We start from the raw sequence: 7,309 nt of genomic DNA, 5'->3' as shown, positions 1-7,309 counted from the left end.
CTCTTTCCAGACAAATAAATTGATAAAACAAAGAAATATCTTCTGATAAAAAGCAAAGAAGCTGGACAAGTCCACAATTACTGCAAATAATTTAAAATTAATAAATGAGCTTATTATGATCAAGAAGGTAAGAAAAGGATTATTTATCCACCCTCCAACAAGAACTGTACATTTGTGCATCAGATTTACAGATGTTTAAAAAAAAGGAAGAGGCAGCAACTTTGTCAAATTCTTGTCTAGGACACAGTTTTTCACAGGATCTTAAACATGCAGCACATATGGAGTAATGAATCAAAGTAAGAAAAGTAGTCTGAAATATTTCCAAATACATTTTTATTTAGCAGCACATGGAACAACTCACTAATTGATAAAACAGGAAGCATATATACTACATCTTTATTAGATTAGTTCTGCTCAATAACAATTAGATCATTATAATCTATTAATAAAGAAACAAAAGAGATTAAAGTAGGAAATCTTTATATTCCATAAGACCTGGTGACCTTACTCTCCTAACAGCAGAGACTACGTTTTAGTCAGCAACTGTCTCATTAACCCTTCTCCCCCTCCTGCAGTTAGGTATGCTTATGATAATTACAGGAATATTATTTTCAGTTATCTTCCAATGTCATAGGAACCAGAAACATAGGCCCCAACAGTAGCCTACAACATACTTGTAGTCTGCAGTTTTTTAGCCAAAATGGTAGGTTTTCAGACGAAGGAAATGTCAAACAATGCCTCCTTCAGTCTCTTCTTGCTAAGCAACTGCTACTTGTTCTGTGATTCAGTCTTTCCAAGTCATGCTCTCAAAACTCTTGATACTTATCACTGCTCTCAACATGATGCTTTTGTTCACATTTTTCTCAAACCAACCCCCAAGCTAAATGAATCTGAGACTTTGCTAATGTTGCATTAACACTTCGAACAAATCAGAATAGTTTTTTCCTGCAACATAGATACAGCATCAATCCAAATTCATTTTGTGATCCCCCTAACACACAACACTCTGCTATACAGTCAGATGCATAGCTTGTAGGCAGAAATAATTTAATGTATGATTTCAGGAATAAAAACAATTGAAGAGAAACAAACTTAGGACACTTCTCCAAATGGCTAGGAGACAAAGTAAGCTTCATGCTTGATATTTCTGGTATGTGCATTATATGGGCTTTCTTCTAAAATAAGATTTCACATTCAAAGTGAACAAATGCTTTACCAAATTTTCAGATTATGCCACAGTATGTGTTAACCAACAATAAGCTTCCTTTCCTGTTCCATTTGCAATATACATGTATATCGTTTAGTACATTAGAAAGTACCTAACTTAAATCTCTACCGTCTGTATAATCTCTCTGCAGACCAAATATATCTTTTAATGGAAACTTACAAAAATGTTGTCTGCACTATTGATACAGTAAGTCAACTTTTCCAATAGCACCTGTCTACCGCTTTCAGGTATTGAAGCCCATTAGTTGTAGATCTTCAAGCCTACACCATACCACATCAGCAGTTTGACCATCAAGCAGCAATATCAAGTCATATCCTGCTCACATGCAAAGGGATCTACTGTGGATATGGAGTCATTCCCAGTGCCTCAGTAAACATCTTACTGTACAAGTTTATTGCATTAGGTCTGCAGATAAACTGGGGGGATCAGTCAACATACATGACAGCAGGGCTGCCATTCAGAGGGACCTGGACATGCTGGGGAGCAAGCTGACAGGAACCTTATGGAATTAAGCAGGACAACAGTCTTCTGCACAGGAAGTAAGAGCTCTTGGTGTTGTACAGGTTGGCACTGCTCATCCAAGGGGCAGCTCTGCTGAAAAGAAACCCCAAGGATCTTGGTAGGCAGAAGCCAAACAGGAGCCAGAAGCATGACCTGGAAACAAGGGGGTCCAACAGCATCCTCAGCTCTATTAATAAGAACAGATGACAAGAGACTGAGAGCACACCTATTATCCTTAACCCGGCACTCTGACTGCTTTTGGAACACTGGCTCTAGTGTCCCTGTCCCTCTCCCCCTGCCCCCATTCAATACAATGAAGACATACATAAACAAAACTGGTTTGGTGAAGGGACTCCAAGGTAGTCAGGGGCTGTGAGAAGAGGCCAGGAGAACAGAGCCCCTCCAGCCTGAAGGAGAGGTGGTTTTGGAGGACTGTAACAGCAGTCATCCTCTACCTTCTACATAGCCTTCCCGCAGGTGTCAAGATGACAGAGCCAGGTTCCTCAGTGACATACAGTAGGAGAACAAAAGGTAACAAAGAAGAAACAAAAGAGCTTCTGAGTAAAGAGAAGGCAAAAAACCCTTCAGTGCAGCTGTGCAGTTTCCATCTTTGGACACTCCAAATCTGAATAAAGCACTGGGAAACCTAGCCTGAAGTCATCATCTTCCCCACTTTAAGCAGTGCTAAAAAATCTTGCCATTTGTGTTATCTGTTAACTATAATTCCTTCCACATTTTTTCTGGCAAGCAATACAGATACCTAAGGCCACCACCTAAGGCCAGAGGGAGATTTATACATATAATACAAGGTGTGTTGCTTACTGATGAACAGTAAATTATTATTCATACATGTAGTGACCTGAAATGCTGCCATGAGTATGAAGTTCTCAATAAAATATCACCTTCTAAACTCTTTGAATGTTAGAAATGGAAATTAACCAGAAAAATTAAGATAAAAACCACAATCAATGTTACACATTAAAACAAAAATGCAATACAGTCAAAGGACACCAGAGTAACAGAAAAAGATGTTTCAGTCATCTGCTAGATTAGCTTATAAACTAAACTTCAGTTAAACATCTGATATATCATAATCCTGATGAACAGTAAAAACTGGTTTAAGAATTGTGAAATATGTAAAAAATTCAGTAAAGAGGAGAGAGAAATAGAAATCAGGAGAACGGAGGGGTATATTAATGAGATCTCAATGGAGTAGTTTTTAACACAGTTTAACTGCACATCAGCAGACACACTCAAAAGGACAATCAAGAGCAAAGGCTGGGTAAAAGGACATACAATGAATTCTGCAGCCCCAGAGCCTGGAGAAAAAGGTGCAGGGAAAGATGTAATAGTACAAAGCAGAACCTGAAGTAAAAGATCATTTAACATCACATGCACCAAGAGAATACTCAAGAAATCCTGTATACTAGTAGCGCAGAAGTCTCAAGAAGAACTTGTGCATACATTAACATATCACAAGATGACTGAGTCACCAGCCTGATACATTCCAAGATCACATTTGCTTCTTATGCCTGTACCAACTGAATTATTTTCAGACATGATAGCAAAGCATTAGCGTCTTTGTAAAGGGTGCCGGTACATTTCATATGTGCTTCATCCGGAACAGTGTGTACAAGAAAACTCACAGAACTGCATCTCCCCAGTTTGAATCCTCTTTCCTACTTTATCATACACCTGTTAATTTCTTAAAAATGAGGTACTGAATAAAGATGAAAGGAGAAAATAACCTGCCTTATTCTCAGACAAATTTTTAAAAAGGAAGATATTAACTTTTACAGCAGGACTTGAAAAATGTATTATAACTTGGCACTGCACATTTATCTTTCTAATGCACTGCTGCTACCTTGACCACAGTACAGAGGACTGACAAGCCACACAGCTCACTGGATATACTGTATATGGTAACCTTACCAATCAAGACTCCAAAGCTGGTATGAAAGAAATGTAAATAAGCCCACAGACCACATGGTTCAGAACTGAACAACAAGTTGAACCTGAGGGAGAAAAACAACAACAACAACAACAGTTTCAATACAAGGCAGCTAGAAAAACTTCCCTGACAGACTGGTTGAGAGGAGTCTCGGAATCACTGATTTTTATTTAACTTCTGTAGTTAATGAGAGATACACTGCAGGACGTCAGCACTACCTGTGCAGTTTATCTTCTCCCTCCATTAAGTGACCACAGAGAGAAGTGAGGTGAACATGTCTAGGAGGCAAGAAGCACAAGACTCCAGGTATGAAAGTATATCCTCACAGAATCAAAGTGTTATCCAGAAGAGAAGCCTCTTGAATGCATTTACTCCAGCCTCCAGTCTGAAGTAGAATTACTGTCAACATCAAATCAGGTCAGCTTAAAGCTGTCCTGATGAAACACTCTGTGTGAAGTTTTTTCTACTGTCCAGTTTGAACCTCCTAAGCTAAAACTCATGGCTCCTGCTCCTCCTTGATCTCTTACCACTGAGAAGAGTGTGTCCCTTTAGGTATGTGTAGGCCATAATTAGATTGCCTCTAAGTTGCCTTGGTCTCCCTTTGCATAACTAAGGCCCAGCTCCCTCAAAACCTACTCAGAGGTCATGTGCCCTGTGCCCCTAAATATAAATATGGATGGACCCTCTATAGCTCCTCAGCAGCTCTCTTTAACAGTGGTACACAAACCAAAGAGCACATTCAATGTGTAGCCTCAGCAATGTCACAAAAAAGAAGCAAAACCTCACTGCTGGTCACTCTCCTCACACAGCAGACAAACCACATACCAGAGTGAACTATGGGATGTCCTGCTGGCATCTTTTAAGTAAGAGGTTTGTATAGATGAGACTCAAATTAAACTGAATGTTCAGGTTAATTCTGCAGTAAAGATAATTCTTAATCACACATTCCCTAAAGCCTTGAGTTGCATCTTAAAACAAATAAAACACGTGTCAGCACGCTAACACCTACAGTACATTACAATAACCAAGAAAACTACATCCTGTTCTAGCTAAAGTTTCTAGGTAAATCCAGGCTTGAATACATACATATTAGCTCTTCCTATAAATTATCAATAGACTATATTTAGAAGCTATATTTCATAGCTTACAAGCCTTTTTTAAAAAAAATAAGTTTACACTGACATTGAGAGTGCCTTTACTATTGAATTACTGATTATCTTTGCATTTTTATCCTCCATCACAATCATTTAAAAAAAAAAAAAAATCTTTATAAAGTTTTTTCACTGACTAACTAGGCTGCTGACACAAACAGTGTAAACCGGATAAACAGGTTTACAGACTCCTGTGGCACTACTCAGTCTCCCAGTGCATCCTCTCTCCCTACTAAGAAATACTATAAACTGCTCTGTATGTATCCAAAGAAGTGATTTAAAGCACAGCCTTTGAACACACTTACCTCCCTGAGCTTGGAAACCTGATAAGAAAAGCTGTTCAACTGTTCAAAAAGACAAGCATGGAAACAGTAAAGGTAAAACTACTAATATTACATGAATTAAATTAAGATACTTCATTGTAGAAGCTGAAAAAAGGTTGGGTTTTTTTTTGTTTCAGAAAAGTGGAAACATGGTTTTAAGGAATTTATGATGAACTGTTCTCCTAACAAGTAATGCACAGTCACAGCTGAACCACACACACACACAAAAACCACCCCAAAAAAAACCCACTGAAAGCCCTAAGTGGGGAAGAAAAACAGAGTAATAGGTAGGCCTGGATCCAGAACACTGCACAGAGTAAACATTTGGAGTATTAAGAATCTGCCACTAAGTCTTAAGCTAATGCCAGGGGACCCATCTCTAATTAAAACAGAGGTTTGATTTCAAATGAAGCACTGCAATCACTGTTACAGCTTCCACAGCACCCATTACCAAGTCACAGGTGGTTTGTGAAAGCCAGCAAAATGCTTGCCAGAAGAATTCTACAGTCACAAGAATGTGTTTCTGCCCATAACTGACAGAAACCCTGTGAAGGGGAAGGCAGCATGGCAGGGCTGAGGTCTACTTGCCTTGCACAGTATGTTTTTCCTAGGTTAGTGAAAAAAGCACATTAAAGTCCATATATACAGAAACTCACCCTGCATTCTAGAACTTGTCATTAACACAAATATTAAGCATTACATTATGAAGGCATCTGAGAAAATACATTTTCTGCTCAAAGCTAGAGGGAAAAAAAAACCCAGAACATTACAGTGCAGTCTAAATTAATCCTTTCTCCCAGAAGAAGAGGGGGAAAAACAGAGCTTTTCCCTCCAAGAAATCCCATGGATCACAGGAGATGCTTTATACTAACAGCTGAACACAAGGCCTTGTAAGTGATTAAATGACCAGAAAATGCTAAAGCATTTTACTTCCATTTTGGTTCCGCAAAAGAGTGTAAGTAATCTTTGTCAAAAAGTCTTTAACTGTTTGCAGAGGCCTTGTTCAAGGTACTTCATTTCACTACTGAAAAACAAGTTACTGTCTCTGCCTGTGTATGTTGGGGGGAGGGACATGAAATAAATAAAGAGTGGCACTGTAAATATAGCCAGTTACCAATTATCCTTTCTGAGCAAGAAGTGATCCAATGCACACAAGGAAACACTATTTACACCTGACTGGCTGCATGGGCATTCCTATTACCTTGCCTACTACACTGAGTACCAGACCTAGTTTCTCTTCATGATAAAAAATTATTTTACTCTTTCAAAATAACATACACTAACAAAGAAACTTAATGCAATTTAATATTACATTTCAGTAGAGACCTGAGTTCAACTTCACCTAGAAGCTATAACAAACATTCATTCATCCACTTCACACAAAGTTTCTCAAAACGGGAAAAAAGGAAAACATTTACTATTCATTGTATACTGCTCTTTATTTATTACAAAGCACTTTCACAAACTTAATTTCCTATGTCTTTTTCTTTCCACGCAATCATTAGATCATGCTGCTCTTACTAGATATGTCATGACTTGATTTTAATTCCTAGTCAATAGCATTACCTCTTTAGAGTTCTCACTGCATGCTCCTCTTCTGCATAAAGAAGTGTGCGTGCATTCACCGACCACCCCTCCGGTTTTCATGGTATTTCTTGCCAATATAAGTGCTCACATCAGATGAGTAACTTACAGTACCTATACCTACAGCCCAACAACATTATCAAGAAAAGGGGTAACAACAGCAGCCCTCTTACTCCTAGGCACAGGACAAGGAGTCACCGGCTGTCTCCTGACTGACCTGTTTGGCCACTGACTGGCAGAGGTACTACTTCTGCCCTTAGCATCACCGAGCCTACTTCCCAGTGACGCTGCCTGATCCTCGGGAGCACCTGAGAGCCAGAAACAACCTCGTACATAAAGGACATCTCAAACCGAGGAGCTTGTGCTCCGGATGCTTTCCTCCACCCTGGTCTGCGAAAATACCAGGAGAGAGAGGTTAGTGAAAGTAAGAGCAGGAGTTGTGTCGCGGAAATCAGGAAGACGTTCAGTCAGTCTGCTGCTGTTAGACCCAGCCCCAGCAGTGCCCGGCCCCGACCCACGTGCGGGCCCTACCCCGCCCGCCCCGCGCCCCCTTCTCGCCCTCCCCCGGCCG

At 39.6% G+C, this 7,309-nt stretch overlaps 1 protein-coding gene across 6 annotated transcripts in view; it reads right to left on the bottom strand.

The window, feature by feature from the left end:
• OXR1 (oxidation resistance 1) overlaps positions 1-7,309 on the bottom strand; it is a 276,422-nt gene that overhangs the window by 69,439 nt on the left and 199,674 nt on the right. Inside the window, exon 1 of one of the 6 annotated variants that reach the window (XM_017731297.1) lies at positions 3,662-3,742. The exons of the other annotated variants lie outside the window; for them this stretch is intronic. The gene's annotated coding sequence lies outside the window, so the exon portion shown is untranslated. Of the gene's footprint in view, positions 1-3,661; positions 3,743-7,309 lie in introns of those variants that run through there. 6 annotated transcript variants of the gene reach the window in all.

Source organism: Corvus brachyrhynchos, unplaced genomic scaffold (genome assembly GCF_000691975.1).
Source record: "Corvus brachyrhynchos isolate BGI_N302 unplaced genomic scaffold, ASM69197v1 scaffold710, whole genome shotgun sequence".
Taxonomy (NCBI): domain Eukaryota; kingdom Metazoa; phylum Chordata; class Aves; order Passeriformes; family Corvidae; genus Corvus; species Corvus brachyrhynchos.
This window is presented reverse-complemented; position numbering and strand designations above follow the sequence as displayed.